Genomic DNA, 13461 nt, shown 5'->3' on the forward strand with positions numbered 1-13461 from the left:
TTTATTGGTATTATTTCCTCCCCTCCTTTCCTATATTAGTTATATAATTTGCCAGTGAAGCAATCTGGGCCTGGAGTTTTCTTTGTAGGAAGGTGCCTTTTTTTTTTTTTTAACAACGATTTTATTTATGTATTTGTCAGAGAGAGAGAGAGAAAGAGCAGCAGGCAGAGGAAGAAGCAGACTCCCCAATGAACAGGGAGTCCAATGTCAGACTCGATCCCGGCACTCTGGGTTCATGACCTGAGCTGAAAGCAAACACTTAACCGACTGAGCTACCCAGGTGTCCCTGTAGGAAAGTTTTTAAGTACAAATTTAATTCTTTAAAAGATACAGGGCTGGGGTGCCTAGGTGGCTCATTGGGTTAAACATCTGCCTTGGGCTCAGATCATGATCCCAGGGTCCTGGGATCGAGGCCCGCATCGGGTTCTCTGCTCAGTGGGGAGCCTGCTTCCCCCTTTCTCTCTCCCTGCCTTTCTGCCTACTTGTGATCTCTCTCTCTGTCAAATAAATAAATAAAATATTTAAAAAAATAAAAGATACAGGGCTATTCAGGTTACTTTTTTCTTCTTGAGTAAATTTTAGTAGTCTGTATTCTTCAAGGAATTTGTCCATTTCATCTAAGCTGTTGAATTTATAGGTACAACATTATTCATAATATCCCCTTATTACCTTCTTATTAGCTATAGAATCTTTAATGATGTCACTTAATATTGGTAATTTGATATTAGAAATTTGCATATTCTCTCTTTTTTTCTTGACCATTCTGGCTACAGATTAATGTATCAATTTTATTGATTGTCTTAAAGAATCAGCTTTTGGTTTCATTGATTTTTCTCTATTATTTTCTATTTTATTTATTTGTATTTTATCTTCACTATTTCCTTTCTGGTTATGCTAGGCTTAATTTGCTCTTATTTTTCTAGTTTCTTAAGGTAATTTTTTAAATTTCAAAAGCATTTTTTCTGGGCTTTTTTGTCATTGTTTCTGGCAGAAGAAAAAAAATCTATTTCGTGTATCCAATGATGCCTGGAAACAGAAGTGAGATATAGTTAATAGTAATCAGCTCTTTATCAAAATGTATTGATTACTGAACCCAAATCTTTCCTTCCATACTTTTTAGGCCTACAGATTCCAAACATCCCATTTCATACATTACTGTTGAATACTTCTGTAAACTGACTTTTTGTTTAACATTGATTTCTTTGAAGAAAATTAGAATAAAATTAGTGGTTCTTCCTGAGTGAAAAGCCTACAGTTTTTATATTCTGTGGCTTTTCTTTGCATTTTGTGGCGGTAAAGTTCAACACATTTCTGGACTTGAGGAAAATAACCGCATGATTGGCAATCTAAGAGTGCTTTTTTAAATTTCAAGGATCTAATGACCCCTCAGGGTTATCCGCATGTGCTTAAGAGAAGGAGCAAGTGATGGCTTCCATAGACCAAGAAGACAGTAAGTGTATATGGTATGTAGGCTTCTGAATACCCCACTAGGTTTGAACTCAGTAATTTGGCATAATTTCCTGGAGATAGCCTTAAGATTCAGAGGAAACTAACGGGATAGGTAGATTGTGCTACATCTGGAAGTCTTTCCAACGTTAGATTCTTTGGTTTTAAAATGTGTCTGTAAGTTCATTGCTACCCTCCTCTACAAGAGTCTTTGCCTGCCTTAACTATGGCAAGAATTGCGTCTAACAAAATGAATATGATATAATTGACATGTTAATTCCAAGACTGGACTATAAAAGACACAGCAACTGCAGCTTCTGTCTAGGTTAGTCTCTCTTGGATTACTTATTCTGGAGGAAACCAGCTTTCATGTTGTGAGGAAAGGTACACGCAGTGAAGAAGGGAGCCAACAGCCATGTGAGTGAGTCATTTTGGAAGCAGATCCTGGACTTCGTTTGAGGCTTGAGATGATGGTAGCCCCAGATGACATATTGACTACAAGCAACATCATAAGAGATTTTAACCAGATCCACCCGGCTAAGCTGTTCAAGAGCTGACCTTTGGAAACTGTGTGAGATAATAAATATTGCTTTAACTGCTAATTTTGTTTTTTTGTAATAAGAAATTATTGTTATCTGTGCAACAGATTCACTGTGGAACAGGACTTTCTAGGACTTGAGGTAAATATTGGTAGGCTTCTAGAACTCAGAAGGTACCAGGTAAATGCCTTTGCCAGATTCTATACGAAGCACTCAGAACACTGATAGAAAAAAATGACCAAAAAAACAAGGAAAGAAAGAAAAAGAAAAAGAATGACAGATTCAGAAAGTCCAGAATGATAGGAGACAAATGTTTCAGTGATGCAGATTTCTGTGGTAAGTGGTTATAGAGGAGTGGTTTGAAAGCACCAGAAAGTTTTTATCATGATAAAAGAGCCACACAGATTTTAGAAAGTTCAAGAGAGAAAAGGCAAAGATACTAGAGCTCAGAAGTTAGAGCTATTTTCTGAAGCAAGGAAAGTTTTCTTTACCTTTTCCTCTCTAGTTTAATAGTAACACATTAAGAAATTTTAAAAAATACAGGAAAACAAAAATAAGAAAATAAAAATTACCATATAGAAATAATCACTATTAGCATTTTTGGTATGTGACTCTGACAGATTAAAAAAATAGACAAGTGGGCTGACAAAACTTGGTACTTCAGGGGCACCCGGGTGGCTCAGTCATTAAGTGTCTGCCTTCAGCTCGGGTCAGGATCCCGGGGTCCTGGGATTGAGCTCCACATCAGGCTCCCTGCTCAGCTGGAAGCCTGCTTCTCCCTCTCCCAATCCCCCTGCTTGTGCTCCCTCTCTTGCTTTGTCTTTCTATGTCAAATAAATAAATAAAATCTTAAAGAAAAAAAAGTTGGTATTTCAGTAGCCATTTAGGCATTTTTTGAGCCTGGCCGCATCTTGATGGTATGGGTATATGATGAGATCAATTGGACCCATATATTCATAGGTCTGTTCCTGTACCTTTGCTCAAAAGCAGACTGCCTTATTGAATATTATCCTGTGTGGGATTCCAGCATTTCATAAGATCCTGGCTCAGGCTCTCTTAAGAAAGGCAAACTCACACTTTGAGTACATATGATCCTTATAAGAGTGAACCATTAGCTCTTTCAGAATAGGATCCAGATTGCCTCGGTGCCTCAGACATTTAAGTATCTACCTTCAGCTCAGGTCATGATCTCGGGGTCCTGGGATGGAGCCCCACATTGGGCTCCCTGTTCAGTGGGAGTCTGCTTCTCCCTCTCCCTCTGCCCCCCACCTCCACTGAGCTTTTCCTCTTTCAAAAACAAACAAACAAAAAACCAAAACCAGGACAGTTTCAATGTCCAAGATGATTTCCTTGAAAAAATAATGTTACATTGTAGGCATAATGTTGGTCTCTGTTGCTGACAAGATGTCCAGAGACAGGGGTGACTAGATTGGCCTTGCTAAAAATACGAGTCCCTGCTGTTGGGCTCATATGTAGCCTCCAACTCTACCACATTCCATTTATATGTCCATCATGTCAATTCAGAGATTGCTGATAAGGCAGTCTGGTTAGTATCAACTGGCTGAGCCATTTTGCCTACTCTGTTGTTTGGCATCTGGTAGGTGCTTTCTGGTGGGTGTTAAAATGAAATACAACAGGGGTGCCTGGGTGGCTCAGTGGGTTAAGGCCTCTGCCTTTGGCTCAGGTCATGATCTCAGGGTCCTGGGATCGAGCCCCGCATCGGGCTCTCTGCTCAGCAGGGACCCTGTTTCCTCCTCCTCTCTCTCTCTGCCTGCATCTCTGCCTACTTGTGATCTCTCTTTGTCAAATAAATAAATAAAAATCTTTTAAAAATAAATGAAATACAACACCCTTCACACTTTGTACCTACTCCCACATTTCTACACACATTCCTCTACACAGACCTCTTTGACTCTGGTCTTCCAGTTCTTTTCATTCCAGGCCTCCAATTAGACAACCAAACCATTACCAACGACCCAGGAATTAATATGTATTCTTAACTCAGGTCATTTTTCTTTCCACCAAAGCAGATGACCAGACACTGTTCCTAGTTTTGTCCTTTAGAAGGATTTTCCTTTTCATTGTCTTCTAGGACCACTTCTGAATACAGCTATAACCCATTTTGAAATGGCTAATCCATTTCAATCTGTACACACTTAATGAGTTGACCCAACTATAAGGCAATCTTTGGCTCTTCTCTCCATTTTGACTAGTCATGTGAGACCCTTTTCAAGGCCATAGTACAAGGCATAGGAAGGGAGTTCATGCAACTGTGATAAGTGACATCAAGGTCTGACCTATTTGTTCATACAACTGACTTAAGCCTTCAAGTCCTGCTTGGACTTGATTCTGGATATACTAGTCCAACCTTATGAAGAACTGATAGGATGTAGTTTATAACGGGACGTTCTGAGTGCGTAGGTCATTTGATGCTCCATAGTCAAGCATTCTGCTTCTACCAAAGTAACTTGTCCTCTATAACTTGCCAAGAACTATTTTTCAAAAGATGTATAATTGGTACTTCAGGGGCACCTGGAGTACCAATTCTCTGCTGTGGATAGCATGAACTTTCTCCATAATTTCAGGCGCCAGCCTTATGATTCTCCCACCAGAGTTCTCTTAGGTCCCTTACTGCATTTTTTGCTACCACTGACACCTCCATCACTGTAGAGCCTGCCGGATTGTATAACACAAGAGGCGGTGCTGATTGCACCACCTTTTAGACCTGGCGGAGTGCTCTTTCTTGCTGCAAGGCCCCTCAAAGCTGACAGCTTTCCATGTCACTCAGTATGTGGGCAGGAGCAATATTCCTAAGTGTGGAATATGTTTGTTTCCAGAACCCAAAGAGATCCAGGGGCTCTTTTCTTCTTTCTTTATGGTAGGGGTGAAAGATGCTATAATTTGTCTTTCCCTTTGGAGAGGTCAGTCTGGCAAGCCTGAACCACTGGACTCCTAAAAACTACACTGAAGTAGATTGTCTCTGAATCTACATAAGGTTTTCCTCCCAACTCTGGGATTTGTATGTCTTACCAGGGTCTCTAGCCACTTCTACCAGACCTCAGGACACCCAGCATGAAGTGAGTTGCTCATCTTAATTGGGAGCTGTCTGTACCACCAAACCATAAATTTGGTAAGCTGAGCATTTTATCCTCAAGGGGAAATGGCATATGTAAAATTGGTTTTAAATAACAACTTCTTCTTCTTCTTCTTTGATTTAAATAATTTCTGAGATCCAAGGTAAGCTGCATGAGCAGGTATCTGTCACTCAACCCACACCTATGTCCTTATGGAAAATTCTCTATGAGCAATTGACAAAGGAAGAAGAAATTCAAGCCTGGATTACAGATGGCTTTCCACAATATGAGGTTACAAATCAAAATCACTCTAGCAGTCCAAATTAGGTATGTCATGAAAAGACAATGAGGAATGGAAATCCTCCCAGTGGGCATAACTTTGGCCAGTACATGGTCAGTTTGCCAGGAAGGAGAGAGATGAACTGAAATGTAGATCCATATAAATTCAAGGACAGTGGTTAAGGATTTGGTCACATGCTCAGAAACTTGGAGGAAAGAACAGAACATCAGGGGATTGGTAGTTGGAGGGTTAGGGAAGATGTATGTAAATCCATATCTTGGAATGATACAAGAATACAAGAATATTTGTGTCGTTTGTGAATACCCATCAAAGATGATCTGAATAATTGGGTCGACAAGATTATTCATTTTGTAACTTTCAGATTCTTTTCCCAAACATTCAGTACTTGCACAGTAGGCTCATGGTATCAGGGATGAAAATTATTCATGAACTTAATATAAGGCTCCCTTTAACAAGGTTGATCTGGCTACTGCCACTCCTGAAGGTCAACCTGACCTTTTGCCCTCAGTGCCACCTTCCTTGATCCCTAAATTCTGTACTACACTTGGCTAGAAGAGACTGCCACCTGGTGGCAGATTTATTGTATTGCTCTTGTCCCTTCTATTCTATGATTAAGGAACTGGGTAATTTGTCCTCATTGGGATAGAAATGTATTCTGGATAATCTTTCTTGCCTACCATATATCTTCCAGAAATATTACACATGTTCCTAGTTTATGCTTCATCCACAAGTATGGCATACAATACAACATTGTTTCTGATCCAAGACAATTTTTTACACACACACACACACACACACACACAGGCTGTGTTTATGGGCCTCACTGTTCTTAACTGGTCTTAAATTCTAAGCAGAGTTGTGTTATTCAAGGTAATCTATCCCAAATTAGTGGTGAGCCTGCTCCTGGGAAATGAGATAGCAAGAATGAGGTGGGAAAGCAGGACCTTGCCTTTTACATACAGCTTAGAGTAGAAATCTCTCCTACAGGGCCAGTATAAGGATGGAAAAGCCAGGAGATCCAACCAGATGGGAAGGGTGATCTTGTTTCTTTTCAACAAGGCTTCTAAGAGTCTCAAGTTGAGAGTGTCATTGTGGGATTTAGGGTGGTTCTCAACTGAGGAGCATTTAAGCCCATTTTTAAGCCTTGATGGGCTCACAGGAGAGAAAGAGCGAACCGTTTGAAACCTAGATGCTTGGGCAGACAGGACCTAGATTTTTCTGGAGGAATGGAGAAGATATATTCAGAGGAAAGAGATAAGGAGCAAGGAAGGGATTTAATGGTTATAGTATCCCTTTTCCCAACTGCCTCCTGCCCTGCTCTCCTCTGGTACACTCCCATTCTCGGCCTCACCATTTAACGTTGCCTGATAAAGAAGTAAGAACAAACAGACAGAACGGGGAGGGAAGCAAGCTTCAATTATTACTGACATGATTATCTAATCTTTCCTGCCTTTGGTCTTCAGTACTGTGAAAAAGCAAATATTTTGGTGAGTGATTTAGTTTTAGGTCAGTCCTGAGGGCACAGGCCCAAACTGGGAGGGCCAATGTCCTCTGCCGTAATCTGGAGCAGGCCAGTCCTGACCTTCTTAGCCCAGCAGGTTCGGGGAGGTTAGGCTGGCTGCTTTGAGAATTACGTTGTGGATTAAAATCAGTTTGGGTGGAGAAAGCCTGAGGCAAACCAAAATCCATGACCCTCTGTGAGGCAATCACAGATAGATTCAGATTTTGCATAATTTCTTCACCCAGCTGTATGATGAGCTGGCTAGACTCTTGCATGTTTTACTCGCTTAGCCACTTTTTATATTCCAAGATGGGGGGCAGAAATAAGGGCTTAAGAAGAGCCCTGGGATTTCTGTGGATGGGAGGAGGTGCATATTGGCCTAGTTACTGCAAATCTCAGACATTCTGGAAGGATGCAGATGGGTACAAGGATATTAGCAAGCTTAGCCCAGTGACTCCTAGGTCCTGTGCCTGGAATAAGATTCCGCATAAGAAAGCTAGAAAGATGCTAGTTTGTCAAGGTGCCTGTTTAAAGCACACACTTTCCCCATCTTCCCAGGTGCCCATCACTCAGCAGATCTATCTGTAGATCATGGGATTATCTCCACAGCTGAAATCATTGTTTTTCCTGAGTCGGGACTCCTTGATGATGGCCACTTATTTTTTTAATGTCAGTCCCTTGATCATTTTTGTTATTTATTACTTAACCTTTGCCTGGGTTTCCCTTTGCTTCCTGGTTTTTCCTTTCTCAAATAGCTTTGTCTCAACCATGTTTATTCTGATTAATTATCCGTTGTTTTTCTGCCATCACCCTTCTTGCTTGGAAAAATGAAGATTTCTTGAGAGGCACATTATGCCAAACACTTTTTTGTTGTTACTGCTTTTTTAGAATTTTTGGGGGGGAGGGGCTTTTATGAAAGAGAATTTTTAATAGATTGATTTTATCAGGCAGTTTTAATTCTGTTTACTATTTATAAGCATGGAAACTGATTAATATTCAGAGCTTTCCCTTTCCTGTCCCCCTCCCTTTCTAACAATGAGGCCAGGATTGTTTGCCAAGCAAAAAAAGGGGAGGCCTACTGCAAAAAAATCACGGCTGAGATTTAACTGAAATATCCAAAGAGTGTTGAATAATGCCATTGACATTGCAAATACCACTTCTTTTCTCATAATTCTAAATCTTGGGACTGAAATATTAGGAGACTCATCTGTTGCCAGGAATTTTAGTCATTGGATTGTTCATAAACCCAGAGAAGCCCATTTCTCTCTTTGGTGAGATATTAAGTAGAACTTTAGATACCCACAAAGCCGTATCTTCTTTCTTCACTTTTTCCCTACTGGATGGGTTGAAAAGAAAGGAGAATGAAAAGTATTTATCTGCCGGACATTGTGCTTTTTTACATATGAAGTCTCAAATAGTTCTAACAATGGCCCCAGGGTCCATATTTGTCAAATGAGAAAATTTAAGTTCAGCGTTATTAGGTAACTTAACCGAAATCACACAGATGGAAAGTTGGCAGTTTGAGACCCAAACTCTGATCTGCCTAACTTTGAGGCCTGGGCTATTCTACTAGATTTGCTGTTCAGAAAAAGACAGGGATCACTTATTAAACTGGGGAATTAGTCAGCAAAAAATGTTTATTCAAATGCCCACAAATATTAGAGGCCAATGCAAAGCAAGGAATGATTAATTATAAACCAGGTCAACAGAAGTTAGGGTGATGTAGTTTCCGAGGTCAGCTCAGAAACTGGAAGACTCTGGGAGTGTGGAGATTGGTTTTTAACAGGTTAGAGAGGGGTGTATGGGCAGAATATAAGGTCCTATCAAGATAAACCTGGAGGACATAATGCTAAGTGAAATAAGCCAGACAGAGAAAGACAAATACTGTATACTCTCACTTATGTGTGGAATCTAAAAGAAGATTGAACTCATAAAAGCTGAGAGTAAAATGGTGGTTACCTGTCTTTCTCAATCACATCTTGCCCTTAAGTGATCATTGGTTAGCACTGGACTTTTAAAATTAATTATTTTTGTTAACTAGAATTCTGGTCCCCTGGTCTTAAATTTTAAACCTAAAAGGTAAAATTAAAAATTAAAAATTAAAAATCCCTTTCATTTCTGAGGTTTTTAATTAAAACATTTTTGTTGTTACCGAGCTTTTAGTGAAAGTGTTCAGAGACAAAGCTATCCTGAATTCCTCACATAGCCTTCCCCTGGCCCTCCCATCCCTGCTGTTCTCTCCTTTCTTAGCTGGAGGGCTGTTATGGGTGGGGCTGGTCTGGAAGGGGCGGGGGGGGGGGGCAGGAAAGAGGGACAGTCTTCCAGTCTGCCTTGTGCACCTCTCCACTTGCTATTGACCCGTCTACATTCCTAGTCTCAGGCTGCAGTTCCACCCCAAGACAATGTTTGATAACCAACTTTCTAAATCGAGAAAAAAAAAAATATTTCCTTTCTTTTAATTTGGACACACATCTTCTACTTAAGAAAACAGATTGACATTTATACTGACTTGAAAATGCTGTGACATTTTTGGATATTGCTGGGCTCAAATAGCTTCCTGGAACTGTAAAACCAAAGAACCTGCCAGATGACATTTTTTACCCAAGAGAGAGAAGAAGTATAGAAGAGAAGGAAATTTGGATTCACAGCTGAATGTCTGGCTTGGATGTTAAGCCTCTCTGGCGGAGAACGTGCTTTCTTGCTTCTGTTTTTGGTGTAATGCCAAGGGAACTGTCAGACCACAAATAATCATTGTTAACTTGCGGTGGAAACTGGAGCCATTAAGAAAAATATTAAAAGCCTGTTCCAGGATCATAACATTTTAGAGGGTAAAGAAATAGGACACCTGGCTAACCTGTTTTACTAGTCATGGATGGAAAATGTGCTGACCAACTGAATTTGAAGTAATGGATGACTTTTCCGTGATTTGTCATGGATTTAAAAAGACAATGTGCTTAGAAAAATGAATTTGCTGTAACTTGGGTAATAGGGAAAACAAAGACAGAAAGCCTGGATTGATCAGATCCATGATGTGGCAGAATAATTTTGTCATCTGGCCAGCACTCTTTGCTTCTGGTGTGTTTAAGCTCCAGGGAGTTGCCTAGGTTGCAGAAAACAACTCACACTTGTGCAGGATGCAAACCGAATTCCTTTGAACTTTCACCGTAAAATCCTTTACTTCCCAAACTGTGTTTTTGAAGAGCTTGCTGAAAGATTGGCAAAAGCCACAGATCCCAAAAGGGAATTTTCATCAGATTTTACAACTAAACATCCTGAGTAATAGATAAGGGTGAGTGGAGGGACCTCCTCCAACAGTTGAGCACATTTTTCTTCCTCTATTTTTGTTTCCCAATTTAAATGTTTGAAATCCTATTTCAGTGCAGGCGAAGAGGTGAGAATTGGAGTTGGTAATTTGATGAACTGGATTCCAGCATGGACTTCTGTTTGCCCCTCCAGGTCTTCCCTTCACCCCTCACGCGCGGCACTAACATCTAGAGGCTGACCTGAATCCACCAGGGATTCTCCAAACTTCTGGTTGGGCTGACCAATGGGGATCCAGGGCAAGTGGACTACCGACAGGGAAGAAAGCCAGTCCGGGAGAATTTCCACTCCCCTGGCTTCTTCCCTGTGAATTCCTTGACTGAAGATCACAGGTCAAAGAAACCTTTTCTATAGGACTTTCTCCAGCTTGGTTCTGGAAACTTAACACATTTATTTGGGGCGTAAGGTAATCCTTTGTGATGCTTCTACACCCTGCCCACATCTTTGTAAGCAACCCTTTGTAAATAAGCTCACTTAGAAGCACTCCAAGTTGAGAATGCCATCTATTTCCTGCTAATCATTCTGCAAATTTGATCTCAGTCCTCTAAAGACATTCTAAGATGCTATCAGATAAGAAGCTGGGGACTAACTAGGTGTTCCTTGAAACTTAATACAAGTCCCAACTCTTTGCTAAACCCCATATGCCGATGCCTATTGTACAGTGCCCAGTCCCTGAGCCTCTCCTACCTCCTTGCTCCCCCAACTGGCCAATGCCCACACCATCCACCACCTTCTATGACCACTGCCACCTCCTTGGTACAAACACAGCCATCTTCTACCACCCGCTTCACAAGTCTACCACTCGGTTCTCTGCACTCATTCTTAATTCCTCTTATTCACTTCCTATACTTGCAGTTAAAGTACTCTTTCTAAGCTGTGAATCTAACCATGTAGGTGATGGTCATGTTGATGAGGTTTAGTAAATATATGCTAACAGAGGAAACCAATATATCCCCTTTAGGCTTAAAATCCCACTGTGGCTTCCTTTGCTTTTAGGTGTACAGTCTTACAAGGCGTATAAGGCTTAGAAGACCCTACAAGATCTGGCTCCTGCTGACCCCACCAGCTTCATCTCATGTAATGGCTCCTCTCACTCTCAGCTCCAGCCACACTAGCGGCCTTTTGGTTCCTGGAAGGAGCCGTGCTCTTCCTGGCTCAAAGCCTTCCCACCTGCACTCTTGGTCTTGAAACTTTCCTTCTCTTCACTTATCTTTCCAGTCCCAACTTGAATGTCACTTGCTCAAAGAAACTTCACCTGTTTGCTCTCCCATCCCACAGACAGACCAAGTTGCCTTATTCGTCTCCTTTGTAGCATGAAAACCAATTGAAGTTGTTTATTTGTATATGCAGTCACTTAGTGTCTGGGTAATCTAACATCTTGCTACCTTGCCTGCTACCAGCCTAGTCCCGGCCATCAGCATCACTTGCCTCGTTGGCAATAAACTCCTAACTGGTTTCCGGACTTCCCCTCTCGCCACCTCTCCATGTTCATTCTCCACAGGACTGCCAGAATGATCTTTGAATGCATAAATGGGCCATGTCACCTCTACCACTCTGAGAAGAGAATCCTAGCTTTGCAGCCTGTCCTACTGCCAAGCTCCCTCTCCATCCCTACCTGTCTATGCCTCACTCATTCTGCCTCCCTTCTCTTCCTCTAACTTCCCTCCACCCCTTGCTGGAATACCGAGCAGTTTCTCCTTTCTCATTTTAAGCTTTCTTTCTGGGAATATGTAATGTGATTGAGTAGTTTATGATGAGTTCATGCACTACCATGCAGACAGCCGTTGCTTTTTTCCCCCAATCCTCTGTCTCCTATTCTTTTGATAACAGAACTCCCCCTTTTCAGCAAATCTGCTCCCACCTAAGTCCTAATACACCCACCTAAAACCCCCTTCCCCACCCCGAGTAAGCCTGGAACCCAAGTCTGATCAGGTTAGTGCCCCATTTTTCCCATTTCCTGGCACTTTATGGTGCATATTGTTAGAAACTCTCACCTGGAGAGAAATTAGACCAAATCTTAAATTAGACAATACATGAGTAAGAACTTCTTAAATGCTTCACATCCATTTACTTATTCAATAGACATTTATGGGGCACTTCTTAGGCTACCTACCTATTGTGCTAGAAACTGGGGAAATACATAGCAATGAAGAAAGCAGACATATGTCCCTGCCCTGGCTGATTCTGCAACTCAGACAAGATCAATCATGTGATTGCTAAAATTCTGAATGCTAAAAAGAGGTGTGGAGAATATTCACTGGATCCAGCAAAAAATTTCATGATCAAATAAGATTTACCATAGATTTTCTGGATTCTAAAACTTATCTAATCTATGAAGCATTAAAATGCAAGCTATTAATAGAAAGAGACATTAAAATTCTATTCTTTCAAAGAACTGAATCACTGTGCCAGTTAGAAATAATATGGAATCAATTCTGAATCTAAAATGACTCTGGAAAGTAGAGACGTGGCACGAGATCATACTCACATCTTTCCTCTCCATACATTTTCAGAATACTTGCACTATATTCAAAAAGAAATGATTTTTTAAAAGAAATAATCCTGGGCCTAGAAACTGCAAGAATCTGACTTTGGGGTTGCAGGGGAAAAAGTGCTTAAGCTATTCTTTCCATCAGTTTATTTTAGTAAAACCTCTTAGCAATAATGAAAACATTATGGCAGCTGGAAGAAACTAGTCACATAAAACCACATATTGTATGATTCCAGTTATATGAAATATCTACTATAGGCCAAACCATAGTGATTTAAAGTAGACTAGAAGCTGTGGGAGGGGAGATGGACAGAGATTGGCAATGCATATGAGGTTTCTTTCGGGGATATGAAAATTTTCTGGAATTAGATAGTAGCAGTGGTTGTACAACCTTGTAAATATACCAGAAAGCCACTGAATTGTATATTCTTTGGTGAATTTTATGGTATGTGAATTATGTCTAATTTTTTTTTTTTAAAGATTGAATCATTTGTTGACTTTCCTGGCAGGATTTAAGAGCAGGGGTGGCTTCCTTGCCCTCCTCTCACCTCTGCGCTAGCAGCCTCGCCGCATCCTTCAGCAAACTAGGACCACAGGAGTAACAGGATCTGGATCTCCACATGGGTTCTGATGATTACATCAGACCTAGAGTTCTCAAAGCACTGATCTTCAAAAGCTAAAACTGAACAGGGCTTATCTTTTAAAATCACAGGGGAAAAAAGCTAATGGATATATTTTTGTCAATGTTAAGTTTCTCCCAATTTTATCTTAAATATTTAGGGGCACCT

Source organism: Mustela putorius, unplaced genomic scaffold (assembly GCF_011764305.1).
Source record: "Mustela putorius furo isolate JIRA1106 unplaced genomic scaffold, ASM1176430v1.1 tig00003853_pilon_pilon_pilon, whole genome shotgun sequence".
NCBI lineage: Eukaryota > Metazoa > Chordata > Mammalia > Carnivora > Mustelidae > Mustela > Mustela putorius.